Here is a 15,654-nt window from a genome sequence, read left to right as displayed (position 1 = left end):
GAGGAAAAGGGAACCCTTGTGCACTGTTGCTGTGATTGCAAATTGGTGCAGTGACTATGGAAAATGGTATGGAGGTTCCTTAAAATTTTTTAAATAGAACTATTTTATGACCCAGCAATTCCACTCCTGGGTATTTATCTGAAGAAATTCAAAACACTAATTCGAAAAGATATATGCACCCCTATGTTCACTGAAACACTATCCACAAAGCCAAGATATGGAAACAACCCAAGTGTCCATCAGTAGACGATTGGATAAAGAAGAAATGGTACATATACACAATGGAGTATTACTCGACCATAAAAAAGAATGAAATCTCACCATTTGTAATAACGTTGATGGACCTAAAAGATATTATGCTAAGTGAAATAAGTTAAACAGAAAGTCAAATACCATATGATCTCACTTACATGTGGAAAAATATAAATGAACAAACAAAACAGAAACAGACTCATAGATACAGAAAATAAACCAACGGTTGCCAGAGAGGAGGGCAGTTGGGGACCTGGGTGAAAAAGGTGAAGTGATTAATAAATAAAAATGGGTATTTACAAAATAGTCATGGGGATGAAAAGTACAGCATAAAGTACATAGTCAGTAATGTTGCAACAACTATGTATAGTGCCAGGTGGATACTAGACTAATCGGGATGGATCACTGCCCACGAAGTCTGACAATTAAGTTCATGAACTTGTTGCAACAATGTTGCTAACCTTTTTTCTATCAGAGGGATTATTCATTATGAATTTGTACCAATTGGACAAACAGTTAAACCAAATTTACTATTTGGAAGTGCTGAAAAGGCTGCTTGCAAAAGTTAGACGACCTGAACTTTTTGCCAATAATTCATGGCTCGAGCATCATGACAATGCACCAGCTGACATGGCACTGTCTGAGGGAGTTTTTAGCCAGTAAAAAATAATTGTATTGGATGGAACACCTTCCCTACTCACCTGATCTGGCCCCCAATGACTTCTTTCTTTACCTTAAGATAAAGGAAATATTGACAGGAAGACATTTTGATGATATTCAGGACATCAAGGGTAATACGACAACAGCTCTGATGGCCATTCCAGAAAAAGAGTTCCAAAATTGCTCTGAAGGGTAGACTAGGCGCTGGTGTCAGTGCATAGCTTCCCAAGGGGAGGACTTCAAAGAGGACCATAGTGATATTCAGCAATGAGGTCTGTGGCACTTTTTCTAGGATGAATTCATGAACTTAATTGTCTGACTTTGTAAATTACGTAAATGTTTGACCACCATGCTGTACACTTAAAACTAATATAAAATAATATTGAATGTCAACTGTAACTTAAATAAATAAATCATTTTTAAAGAAATAAAGTGTATTTTATTTAACAGTGTTTATAAGAAGGACATGTTATAGTCCTGTATTTGTCTACATAAAATTAACCCTGGTACAACATCCACACACAGAGAGAAAAAAAAAAGGATTATTAAGTATATACTCTTTTGTGTCTGGCTGATTTGTCTTAATATTATTTTGTGTATAACTTGTCTGTATTCCTGTATGTAGCTGCAAGGTGTTTTGTTTTGTTGTGTTTTTCATTCTCTTTGCCTTATGCAATATTCCAGTTTGTGACTGTATATTGTTTATTTTATTCATTTTAGTGTTTATAGACATTTGAGTAGTTTCCATTTGGGGGCTATTGAAATGAGTGCTATTATGAACATTTTTGTTCTACATATATACACATTTGTGTTGGGTATATACCTAGAAGTGGAAAATCTGGGCCTTGGGGTTGCAGATGTTCAGCTTCAGTTACTGCCAAGCATCTTTCCAAAATTATCATATTCATATGTTATTTGTATCAGGAAAAAGAAAAAAAACAAGAATCAGGAAAAAAACAACAAGAAAAATATGAAATGAGGAAAAGAATTGTATCTGTTTCCTGGGAAGAGCACTTGATTATAGTACCAATGACTTACATTCTAGGACTGGATTTGCTGCCAACTAACCATATAACTTTGGACAAGTCCTGTGTCCTCTCAGGGCTGAGTTTCCTTATCTTTAAACTAGAAGGTTGGAGTAGATTACTGCAGGAGATACATCCAAATTTTGAGTCTATGAGAAACAATGAAACAGGAGGCTCTACAAGGTCAACATAATACCAGTCTCCCTGCCATACCACCATGCAGTCTCCCCTTCTACAACCTGAAACTGAAACATGGTATCTCTCAAGGTATTTTGTTATTCGTGGTGTCTTTTTTCTTCCACTTCCCTTTGCTTTGTTGCATTGGTATTTAGACTTTGAGTCACATCTATTTGAAATGTAAGAAGAAAAGCCAAAGATCAAGACGAAGATATATTCAGAAAGTTAGGATGAGTTTGAAAGGAGAGCTGCCTCTAAATCCACTGAAACGAGGCCAGCCTTCAATGGACAGAGGGAACAAAGGCAATTGCTCAAAGTAGCACTGGCAGAGTAAGAACTAGAAAGTGTTTGTGGGATTTTGCCATTTGACGTTCACTAATTTTGGAAAAAGTAGTTTTTAATAGAATAAGTCTAAGGGCATATTATCTGAAACCATGAGTTCTCAGTCGTGCTTAAAAATACAAATGTGCAGCCACGACATCAGTCCCACTAAATTTGAATTTTTGCCAGTCTTATTATTAGGCAAAGTACCTACTTTGTGGACTAGAATTTCGATAACACTGGTAGAGTCTAGAACATCAAGAAGGAAAAAAGAACAATGATAAGATAGCTCTAAGGAAATATGCAATCAAGATTTATTTTATTTTATAATTATTCTTTTTTTTACTCAACCATTCACTTTTTTACTAATTTATTCCATAAACATTTATTAAGTACCCAATTACTTATTCAACACAGTACTAGGTGCCTGGAATATAATCTCAAAAATTTAGAATCCATCTCTTAAGAAGCTTGCCATCTAACATGGGGGAGACAGACACATAACGGTACATCCAGCAAAGGTTTATAGGTGTGAAAGAAGCATGTATGAAGTGTGTGAAAGAAGGATATGAGGCATCTGAGCCTAGAGGGGCCATTCAATTGGGGAAGGAAAAGAAAAGACAGGCATTTGCAGAGAGAGATGGCTATGGAGCCAGAAGAGTAGAATTGAGGTAAATGTAGACAGACTGTGTTCTCATCAAAACTAACCAATGGGCATAAAGTTTTAGTTAAGCAAGGTGAATAAGTTCTAGAGATCAGCTGTACAATATTGTGTCTATAGTCAAAAATACTGTATTGTACACTTAAAAATGTGTTACAAATGTAGAGCTCATGGTAAGTGTTCTTACCACACAAAAAAATAATTTTAAAAAAGAAAACAACTTCTGGTTAAGAAGCTGGACAGAAACCTAGTACAGCTAGCTCAAGTTGAAAAAGAATTCAGTAAAAAAAAATATGGAAGAGAATCAATCTCTCTCTATGCAAAAAATAAAAACAGCTTGGCCTCTTAAGAATGGAATATTTATGTATTTGTTTTCTCTGACTCTTTGTCTAGAGTAATAGGTTTCTCAATTACACTTCTTTCCAATCTTTTTTACTTTTCTTCAGACTTAGTTTCTGCTTTGCCATTATTTCAGTTCTCATGTGACTGGCTTGTTCATGCCAATTATATTCACTTTTATATTTCTTTCCATTCCCACAACAACCACTGTTTTGTCCTTCTTTGTATTTGTTTTTGCACAGCCTGTGATTATTTTGCACAGCTCTTCAATGTTCCAAATCCAAATTCCTGGGACAAAGAATCTGATTGGCCCTAAGTTTGTATCAGTAACCAATCCTGGTGCAGTCATCTATACCCAGATGGAGCAGGGTCTTTAGGTATACAGGACTTTTCCTTCTTTATTTCTCATGAGAAGGGCTTGTGAACAGGCAGGCAAATGGTGGGTGAGTTGGTATTTCACACACAGACAAAGTAGGAAAGAAAAAAATAAATGATGATACAGCAGATAACATAGAAGAGTATGTTCAAGAAAATGTAAGCACTTCGCTACAATTACTTAGAACAAAGACTGCTTAAATATTTAGGTAACTAGAAAATAGGTAGAAAAAGCCTAAAGAAGAAAACGTTGGTCTAACTCTTCACATACTGTGACTATAGAAGAACATTTAGCATCAAGTAACTCTTCATAAAAGGCTATGTACCGAAAGAAGTAGGTCAATAAATGAATTTGCACTAAAAAGAAAAATAGAATGTGTAAAAGATAACATTGAGAGGGAAGTTATTTGCATACCTTACACTGATTCTTCAATTATTTGCATGTGGTTTATGAGAACTACCTACTAATTCCACTCATTAAAATGCCAAACGTGTTCAGAAAAGTATTTTCTTTCTATAAGACAATTGTGGCTAAGTTTGACCCTGTATTATAAATTACCACTGGTGCTTGCTAATTTGCTATTGAGTGTCTCTGTTTTGTTAGTTTTTAATTAAACAAAATAAGTTTCTAGTAACAAGAGAGAAGACCTCCGCAGAAATACATGTCAAATATTTCAGAGAATGTTGAAAGAGTTCTCAAGGTGCAAACCACAGAGGAATTCCTCTTAACCCTGCTATGGCAATAGACAAAGGTTTCAGTAATACTGCATATATTAGTTGCTGGGTCAATGTGTGAAATAAATTAACGTGCAACACTAGCTCTAGAGAATTCTTTAGCTTGTCTAGGCAATAGATAAAATAGATTCTAAAGTCCTTCCAATGTACATTTGCTAGTCTTCTGTCCTTTTATTAAACTGAATGTCATAATGGAAGGACCTGTTTGCCTACGCTTGGTCTTAATTCTTTTAAATGTCTCTATCTGGAGATTTAAGCTACATAAGTTTAAATAAAAGCACTGGGAAGTAATAGCGGTTGTATTATTCCTACAAATGAATGAATAAATTCTGTCATGTTTTGATTGTCCACATCATTGAATTTGATTACTAATCACTCATGGTTTAGATCTGGATGGACTTGGATACTGCTTTACAGTGGAGTCTAAGTTGTTATTTCTTTAAGGTTAAAAAAAGTATAATAAAGGAAATACAAAGTCTTTGGCATGGTTTTTACAATTAACACTAGTTAATTTTGATATGTACTTGTGAACGAGTCTAAGTTATTATATGTTCACTTAGCCCTTGAAATCCAGCCTCCTTAGCAAAATGTTTCTGAGCTTTGATTATTTTAATGCTTTTATTATGCAAATGTTTTCTCCGTGCCAAATTAATCCCTAACATAGAAAATGAATTCTTAGTCCAATCTTCAGCATAAGAAATTAACAATCTTGTCAGTATATTTGTATCATAATTGGCCCAAGTCACACAATAAAATAACTCATACAAATACTAAATATAATAACTTTCCTCAGGAAGAAGATGGCAGGCTTTGTGTCCCACTGCCCTTATTCCACAGAGATCATAATGAGTCCATATTAATCGTGCCTGGTTGAATTATGACTAACTCATCAGTTGCATTACTGACTTCAAGATGAATGAATACAAGTTGGGAGTTTAGAGAAGACATAAATGTATTTGGATAAATTTGGAATTTGCATATTTATCTATAGTAACCATAATTCAGTTGCAATCTCAATTAACGAACACTTTATTAACAATATGAAAAACATGTTTCTATAAACTAAAGGCTGTATCAGCCATGATTTTCTTTCTTATGGACACATACTATATAAATTCTAGGTTTAGCATTTAGATGTTGCCCTTTTTTCAATTCTCTATTTGAAGATTGAAATAAATGTTCCACATAATCCAAGTTCAAATAAATAAAATTATAATTAGAATACACTACAAAAGCCATACCTTGACCTATAAGGCCATGCATATTTGGCACCTGCCTACTCTCTGGCCTCATCCCAAGACACTCTGCCTCAATAAATTATGCAACACAAGCTGTTTTCCTTTTTCCTTTTTCTTTTAGGGTACCAAGCTTCTCTTATGTTGTTTCTTCTGCCCATAATGCTTTTCTTGCCATTCTTAGCATTTTCTCATATTTCAGGTCTCATCTCTAACCTGATCTGCTCTGAGAGGCTTCCTGTTGTGCCATATATAAAGTAAGTTTTACTTTTTATTTCCTTTGCAATTATATCTTGTAACCATCCATGAATGCAACAATATGTTCAAGGGAAATTTACAGGGCAGGGCATGTAGTAGATACTCAGATAAAATTTACTGAATAAACGAATGAAAGAATAAATAGTAATTGTGATAAGGCATGAATAGAACACATATTCATATCCTTTCCTGAGATGCAAATATTCCTATTAAACATCAGAATAAGTTATTTAAACAAGCACAGTTTTTGTCCATTTCTTTCATAATATTTACATTTTCCACATGAATTTATTTTTTAAAAAATTAAAATGAACTCTAATAATCTGGTGAAAAAATCTTCTCATAGTCCAGACCTAGTCCTATATAATTTTATATAAGATGATCAGAGCCATAAATTTCATTCTTTCCTTTTGGTGAAAAAGCTGAGTAGCTCAAATATGAGCTCTGGCATATTTTTTCTTTGCTTCCCTTCTGTCCTTTTTTTCTCTTTTTATTTTGGTTATTTGGTACCAGAGTTGTCTCTACACCTAAGGTTTTGGTCAGCAATTACAATATGTGGAGGATTTTTACCCCACACCACCAAGCGATTCTCAGACACCTGTTGGGTGTCCAACAATTTAACTCAATTCTCAAGCTTTCTGCCTAAAGATAGGCTAAGATCTGACAGGTTAATGGCTCAGTCCCACAAGACTACCCCTCTACCCTCCTGCCAATTGCAACTCCAGGTTATCACCTGTGATTCTGACCTACCAGCTATAGAATGGAGGTTTCCACCACCTCCTCGAGTTCAATTAATTTGCTACTGCAATTCACAGAACTCAGAAAAACATTTTACTTATTAGGTCACCAGTTTATTATAAAAGGATATAATTCAGGAACAGCCAGATGGAAGAGATGCATAGGACAGGTAAGAGGGAAGGGTCATGAAGCTTTCATGCTCTTTTCAAGCCTGCCACTCTTCCCAAATCTCCACATCGACATGTTCACCAATTCAGAAGCTCTCTGAACTCTGTCCTTTTAAATTTTTATGGAGGCTTCATTACATAATCAGGATTAAGTAAATAATTGACCATTTGTGACTGAACTCAACCTTCAATCCCTTCTCCTCCCTGAAGGTTGAGGGGTTGGGTAGTGATGAGACTGAAATTCCAACCCACTAATCACAAGATTGGTTCTCTTAGTAACCAGCCCCCATCCTTCCATGTTTTCCAAGTTACCTCATTAACATAATAAAAGACACCTTTTTTTGTCCTCATCACTTAGGAAATTCCAAGAGTTTTCAGAGCGCCGTGCCAGGAAAAGAGTCCAAAACCAAATGTATATTTCTTATTATAAATCACAATATGACACAAGACCCTGATTATGCCTTTTTAAAGATTATGGATGAGTGGAGGAGTGATCTTGGCTTTCTGAATTGTAACTGGCTCCTAACTAGATTCTCTTACTGTCAGATTCTCAGTGTATCCCATAGTACTCCCTGACTTACAGTTGAATACTCCTGGAATCGAAAGTTGACTCTATCCCTTCTTCTTCTTCTCCCACATCTATCAGGAACCTATCCAAACACCAACATGTTGTTTATCATTTTCTTACAAGTTCTTGTAAGTAATTTTATTGAAACACGATGGAAATAAAATTAAAGAATTATTTACTAAAGCCTTCATGTACACAACGGTAATTTAGGCTTCTCTCCAAAAAATGTCTAAAGTAACAGAGAAAGAAGTATCTCCAATATACAGGTATAAGTTTCAATATCATATGGAACTATATTGAATTATAATTATTTGACCATATTGACAGACAAAACTAGTAATTTAGTAGGACTAAATCATAGACTTAACCACTTTCTTATGATGCAGGTGAGGCAAATCCCCCATAGTAGGGAATCGAGCCAAGAAAGTTCTTGGCTTCTCATAGGAAAGAATCCAAACGTGAGCCATGAGCCAATATAGAGTTTAAAGTGAAAGTAAGTTTATTCAGCAGAGAGTAAGTAGGAAAAGGCCACCCCACAGATAGAGCAGTGGTCTCTAATCATTAGTGGAAGAGAGACCCTTATCACTCATCCAGGTAGGGTTTAGTATAAGTATTTCTTGTTTCCATGGAAAATTTCTTAGTCTGAGGAAAAGAAGGAAAGAAGAACTTCTGCAAGGTACAAGAAGAATAAGGGCAAGTTTATCTTTAACTTTTGTATGGTACAGCCTGTGGCTAGTTTGTAATAGGTTTAATTACAGGAATGGCCATTAGAGTGGAATCTCTTTGCTCAGTAGGCTTTAGATCAGGGGTGTCAAAACTGCGGCCCACAGGCCAACTGCGGTCCGCAATTCTTTGTTAATTGGCCTGCAGCAAATTCCAAAAATATATTTAGTTTACTTAAATAAACCAGGTGAGGCAATACGTACTTCACCTCGGGTGAGTGGCCCGGCTGTTTGTGTATTTTACCGCATATGGCCCTTGGTAAAAAATGTTGGAAAAAGTTTGGACACCCCTGCTTTAGATGGTCTGTTCTGTGTGATTGATTAGTGTCTGTATCTGGTAGCATGTAGGTAGCAGGCTTGAAATCCAACCTCCTAGTTCTTTCTTTTGTAAAAATAGCCCTTATGCCCCTTCCCTATGCTATTTACATGATTATCTTGTTCTGTAATAAGACAATTAATTTCCAAAGTATTATGAATGTTAGAAGAAATAGACTACTGGCTATTACAAAGGAATTGTTTGAGCTTAGGTAATGTCACAAGGCTCATTTCTCTTCAACTTTTTCGTGAAGGAGGATTGACAAAATATAAATATTTCTAATATTGAGAATATCTACCAAAACAGGTGCAATAATGTGACCCAGAAGGGATTGACAGAAAATACTCGAAGTGATGAAAAGCAAGGATCTACAACCAAGATTACTTGGCAAATCTATCATTTAGATTCAAAGGACAGATAAAGAGCTTCCCAGACAAGGAAAAGCTAAGGGAGTTCATCACCACCAAACAAGTATTGCAAGGAATCTTAGAGGGACTTAAGACCAAAATAAATAAACAAATAAATATGAATAATAAAATGACAATAACTACATAACTATTAACAATTACTTTTGATTATTGAGAATTACCTGAAGTTTAGCTGAACTGAAGCCCTGCAACTGTGGTCATACAGAAGTAGCCACCTCAAGACTGGTAGGAGAGGCAGAGTCACCGAACCAGTTGGTCCCTCACCTGTGTATGACCATTAAAACTCGGGAGGAATATCTCAGCTGTGGAGGTACCCCCTCCCAAGGAGTGAGGGGTCCTAGCCCCTCCCCATCCCAGGGTTTCAGTGCTGGGGAGAGAAGTCCCCATAATTTCTGACTGTGAAAACCAGTGAAGATTGTAGCTGAGTGAGAAGGAGGGTGGCTGGACTCCCAGGCGCAACTCTTAAAAGGACCATGCACAGACTTACTTGCAGATGGATTCACTCAGTCTGAGTTCTAGCGCTGGGGCAGCAGCTCAGAAGGCCTCAGGGACACATGGGGAGGAACTGGATTGTCTAGCTTCAGGGTGAGAATTGGAGAGGCAGCTTTCTCCCTAATGAAGAAGCTGGTGGAAGCCATTGCTTCTTTGTTGAGTCCTCCCCTTCCCTGCCTGCAGAAGCAATCAGAAGCCAATCTGAGTCTCCATCAAACTGGCTATCACCTTTGATCTGCCACGCCCTGATTCCCTGAGACCACGCCCCACCCAACTTTTGGGCACACCCACGCTGCTTCCAGTGGCTTTCCCATATAAACGATCTGTCTTGGCTCATGCTGCAGACCTTCCTAAAATCTCTCAAAGTTTCACGAAACCTAAACGAGCAGTATCTGGCTTCAGCATGTCCCGAACCTCTGGTAGAGTAGCCCTAAGCCCAGCACTAGCGACAGCTCACCTAAGGCTTGCAGCTTGTCCTCTCAAGGCACCTCCAAACAGTGCAGGTGGCAGCCATTTCTGGATTGCTTTGTAGCTCATGCCAGCTATCACTGGGCAGGGCATAGACTGCAGCTGAACTTGGCTTGCAGCAGGTCACCTCCCAGAAGTCTCCGGGCTGGCAGACCAAGTGGCCAGCTTCATCACCTGGCCTCCTCCAAGGATGACACACCCAAAGGGCAGACTGGGGAGGCACCAGAGCCCTGCTACAGTGAACACTGCTCTGTAGGGTCAGCCCCTACACAACAGCTTTTTCACTGTAATCACAGGCAGTCCTCACAACCAATTAGCCTGAGGGTCAATCCCTCTCATTGATGTTCAAACAGCAATAAGTCTCAACTACAACAGGAGGGCAAACACAACTCACACAAGGGACACACCTGGAGCACCCAGCTCTGGTGACCAGGAAAACTGCCCCACTGGGTCCCACAGGTCACCTACTACATAAGGCCGCTTTCTAATACTGGGAGACATAGCAGTTCTACATAGAAAAAAACAAAAAACAAAACAAAACACAGGGAGGCAGCCAAAATGAGGAAACAAAGAAACATTTCCCAAATAAAAGAACAGAGCAATGCTCCAGATAAGGAACTAAACTGAATGGAGACAAGCAATCAACCAGGCACAGAGTTCCAAACACTGGTTATAAGGATGTTCAATGATCTCAGGGTGAACTTTTAAAAAGAGATAGGAAACATAAAAATGGAGATAGAAAACATAAAAAGAACCAGTCAGAAATAAAGAATACAATAATTGAAATGAGGAATACATTAGATGGAATCAACAGTAGATTAGATGACGCAGAAGACTGAATCAATGCTTTAGAAGATAGGTGTCATGCAGGGAGCCATCAGGGGGGGTCTCTGGTCCCGCTCCCCACATAAGAATGCAGGACATGGTGAGGCCAAGAAGGAACACACATGGAGCCATAGGTAGGGGAGTCATACTACTATATTCTCGCTGGCGGCTGGATTGGAAACACAGGAAGCAGGAGCTACACTGTTCGCAACCCGCCATTCTAACTGCAATCCACACTTGCCAGCCACCATCTTCTTGCTAGCCCCCATTTTTTCTGCTAGCGTAGCCATGGCAGTTATATTAGTGCCCAATGGCTCACCGGTTACAGCTGACAGCCAACTAGCCACAGCTGATGGCTAGCCAATCACAATTGATGGCCATTTACTACCTGAGCCAGCACCTTTCCACGTGAGGCTGAGAGCCTGGCAACTGCTCTCTGGGGCTCTGTCCCCACAATGGGTAAAAGAAAACACCCAATTAGAACAGAAAAACAATCCAAAAAATGAGGAGAGTTTAAGGGTCCTTTGGGACAACATCAAGCAAACCAACCTTTGTATCATAGGGGTACCAGAAGTAAATACCAGGCCAAACCCAGATTCAAGGACTGGAGAAATAGACTCCACTTTTCGATGCGAAGAAAGGTAAATCCATGTGGCAAAGATTGTGCGTAAAGGGATGGTACTAGAAATGTGTGGCCTTTTTGCCATCTACCACACCACTCAAAGCTAAACCACTACTATTTCTCATGTAAATACTTGCAATAATTCCATGCTTCCACTTCTGTCTTCATGCAAGCAATTGTCTATATATCAGTCAATAGCTTTAAAAGTATAAATCAAAATATGTCATTCCTTTTTCTAAACACCTTCAAAGATTTCTTATTTTTTTAATAATAAAACCAAATACTTGCTCTTTGTGCCCTATGTGATCAGCCCCTTGACTTCCTCTTTGACATAATCTCATACCATTCCTCCCTTAGTGCACTGGTCTTTCTGTCTCTACTTTAGGACCTTAGCTTTACCTATTTATTCTGCCTGAAATGTTTCTCCCATATATCTTCAAATAGTTGGCTTTTTCTTGTTATTCAAGTCTCAGAGAGAATTTCCTGTGTGGGGTAAATATCACTAGTGCACACCTCTCTTTGCTGGACTCATGGAAGTTTATACTTCCAAAGTCTATTGCAACATGGTAAGAACATTTGACCAGTTCTGGTTAGTGGACCATAAACAAAAGTAAAATGTGTCATTTCTAGGTTGAGTCAGTAGAAAGCCCTGCTCAGTATTCTGATCTCCTTTCTTCCCTTTCTATCACAACTGGAGAGTCTCATATTGAGAAGGCAAATCACAAGGTTAAAGTGTCTTAGATTGCTGAGTCACTACATGAAAGACTGTCTTAGAGGGTTTACAAACCCATAGTGGACTTTGCATGAGTTAGAAAGAAACTTCTGTTGTTATGAGGCACCACAGTTTTGGAGTTAATTTGTTATGACAGCATATCTTATCCTGCCCTAATTGATACACTAAGAACACAGTGTTAAGTAGCTTCTTCACCATGCTCTCATTCTCTGTCCTAACAATCTATTTCATTTTTCTCATAGCTCCTGATAATATTTATTTCCTGTTATACTCCCACTCAACTAGAATGTAAACTCTATATAAGAAATCTTATATGCTTATAAATTTTTGTTCTTCCAGGGCCTAGAATAGCAGCTGTTCAGTAAATAGTTACTGACCATATCAATATGATGTTTATTACATAGCACTCGCTGGTATACCATATTGGATAATACAACTGGACATGATTTGAGAAGTAAAATGCAACAGGTGAACTCTCAGCAAAATGTATTGTGAGATATTAATGGCAATTTAATGATATCTTTTGGTACTTTTCAATTATAGAAATGTGTGAAGTTGACAGCTAAATACTCATTTTATTATTCGAATCAGGTGGATATACAGGCACAATGTAAAACTTTGGGGAACAGCTACATAAATATACCAGCAGTATTTCCATTTACTTTTTTCTTTTCTGAACAGTCATATCCTAATTGACCACAGAGTTAGTATTAAGTCCACTGAATTCACTCAAAAGAATATAAATTTGGAGACATGAGAACATTGTCTCCTTACCTGACCTCTATTCCCATCCAAAGAGAAAGGGCTATTTCACACATACCACCAGGACAATTCTGGATAAAAGTATAAAGGCAGATAAGGGCAGCTCATATTCCATTCCCATTGTTCCTAAAGCATGTAGCTCTCTTATAAGCCTCATAATAAATAATGGCTGATGCTTTGTGAGGATTCTGGCATCATTAAAAGTTCAATCTCTAATATAATTGAACATAATTTTAACCTACATGGAAACTTAGGTCTGTTCATAACTGAAGCCCTCATGGCAGGTTCATGTTCTTTGTCATAAGACTCCTGGGCCATTGCAAATCAAGGAAGATGGGTGAACAACTCTTTCAACGTCTATAAATAATATGTAACAGCAAAGAAATTCCTGAACATTCTCTGACAGGAGAGCTCTTGCTTAGAACAATAGAAATATTCTTGGAGGCAGTGTTGCCTAAGCCACATAGTAGTTTAACAGAAATACCTAACTGAGCCCAAATGTGTTGGGAAATCAAAGCAGACAATGGATAAAGGAGGAGAAATTTGTTAGCAGATAGCAGAATCTAAGACCATGACGGGGAGAGAGAGAGAGAGAAATAAGTTGCTTTTCCCTTGCTGCTTTTAAGATTCTCTTTTTGTCTTAAATTTTGACAATTTAATTATAATGTGTCTTGGTAGAAGTCTCTTTGAATTCCTCTTGTTTGGAAATCTCTGGGCTTCCTGGATCTTGATGTCTGTTTCTTTCCTCATGTTAGGGAAGATTTCAGCCATTATTTCTTTGAATATACTTTCTGCCCGTTTCCCTCTCTCTTCTCCTTCTGGTACCCCTATAATGTGTACATTGGTCCTTTCAATGTTGCTCTGTAAGTCCCTTAAGCTATCGTTACTCTTTTCCATCCGTTTGTTTTTTTGTTTGTTTGTTTTTTTGCTCTCTGATTGGATGAATTCTACTCTCCTTCAAGTTTGCTGATGTTTTTCTTCTGCTTGATCTACTCTGATGCTGAATGCCTTTTGAATTTTTTAGTTATATATATTCTTCAGCTCTATTATTTCTGTTTGATCCTTTCTTATACTTTTTATCTCTTTGTTTAAATTCTCACTTTGTTCATGTATTGCTGTCTGACCTCAGTAAGCATCCTTATGACTGGTATTTTAAACTCTTTATCTGGTAAATCACATATCTCCATTTCATTAAAATATTTTTTTGGAGCTTTATCTTTTTCTTTTGTTTGAAACGTATATCTGTTTCTTCATTTTCCTTGACTCTCTGTGTTGGTTTCTACACATTAAATAAAATAACCACATTTTAAACTCTTAACAGAGTAGTCCTGCATAGGAGACGAAACTTGACAATCGGCCTAGCCCAAAGGACTCAAAGGGAGCAAAACTGGAGGATGACACAAAGAAGATTTAAAGAAATCATTTGTGTCACCCAGGATAGATCCAGGTCTGAATGTAACTAAGAGGTTGCTTACCAGAGTTTCCTCACCAGGAGTTTTCATGGGAGAATCAGGTAATAAACAGTATGTGCTAACAGTGATTGTTGTAGTTTGTGGTTGTCAGTAAGCCATCTTCTAATTCTGTCCAGTAGTTACTAAATGAATATTGGTTTGTAAATTGGCCCCTATACACAGAGGGTAAGGAGAGACTAATGAAAGCGGCAAAGCACTCCAGTCTGGTAAGTGACAGATTTTAATAAGCAAAGAAATTTACTTACAAGACTTTTTTGGGCAGCCACAAGATGAGTAGATTTTCTCACTCACCCACCAGAATCTTAAAAGTTTATGTAGAGTCCTTAAGTGGGTTAAGTCATGTATCCCATCCAGATGGTCTCAACACCTTACAATCTCAAGTCTATGTCCTTAGTGTAGTATTTAGTTCAGCGTAGGCAAGCAGAATATACATTCCAAAAATAGGGGAAGGGTAAGGAACCTCTAATTGCCTGGGTCCAGCTTATGGGTCAATTGACTGACACATCTTCTTGATGACCTCTTCCACCAATGAACAAGGTAGCAATTATGTCAGGTATGGAAGTCATACATGGAATCAAAAACCTAAATTTCCTATAATGAAACCCATATGAATTCCACAATACCAACAATAAACTGATCATCTTTTTGGCATCATTGTGGAGTGCCAGGCAGCTATTTGATAACAAGTGGACAACTTTGATCCTTTGCTGATGTGGAGAAAACAGCCCTTGTTTTCTTTGATATAACCAATTATTGATTTCATTTTGTGTCTAATATTGTTGTAGTTATATATATTCTTTATATATTCTTTCTAATATGCCTCAGAAAGTACTGCTGTGCATGAGCTTATTGAATATTTTATTCACTACCATGAAATGCTGCACAGCACATCTTCCAAACAAGAAATTTGTTTCAAAATTTAAAAAGAAAGGCAATAGGTACATACAGCATCAATGTTTTTTATTTTGCCTTATTATTCATAGATGATAGACCTTAAAGACTGGCTTACTGAGAAATCCACTCTGGAATCAGCTGAAGGATAGTACTTGTGAGGTTGGTGTGCTGATTACAGCATGTGATATATTAGCTGAACCAGAAATCAACATTTATATTCTTCCCCATTTGCTAAAGGTCCATGCTAGCCATTTTGAGTCTTTTGTGATTCTACAGCAGGCTTTCTAAGCAGAAAATGCCACCATTATATTGTCTGGGTTGATCAATTCTGACTACCAAAGGAAAATAGAGTTACTGCTACACAGTAAAAATTGAGAAGTGGGTACATTTTTAACTCTGTGTTTCATCA

The sequence above is a fragment of the Rhinolophus hipposideros genome, assembly GCF_964194185.1.
Source record: "Rhinolophus hipposideros genome assembly, chromosome: 9".
NCBI classification, from domain to species: domain Eukaryota; kingdom Metazoa; phylum Chordata; class Mammalia; order Chiroptera; family Rhinolophidae; genus Rhinolophus; species Rhinolophus hipposideros.
This window is presented reverse-complemented; position numbering follows the sequence as displayed.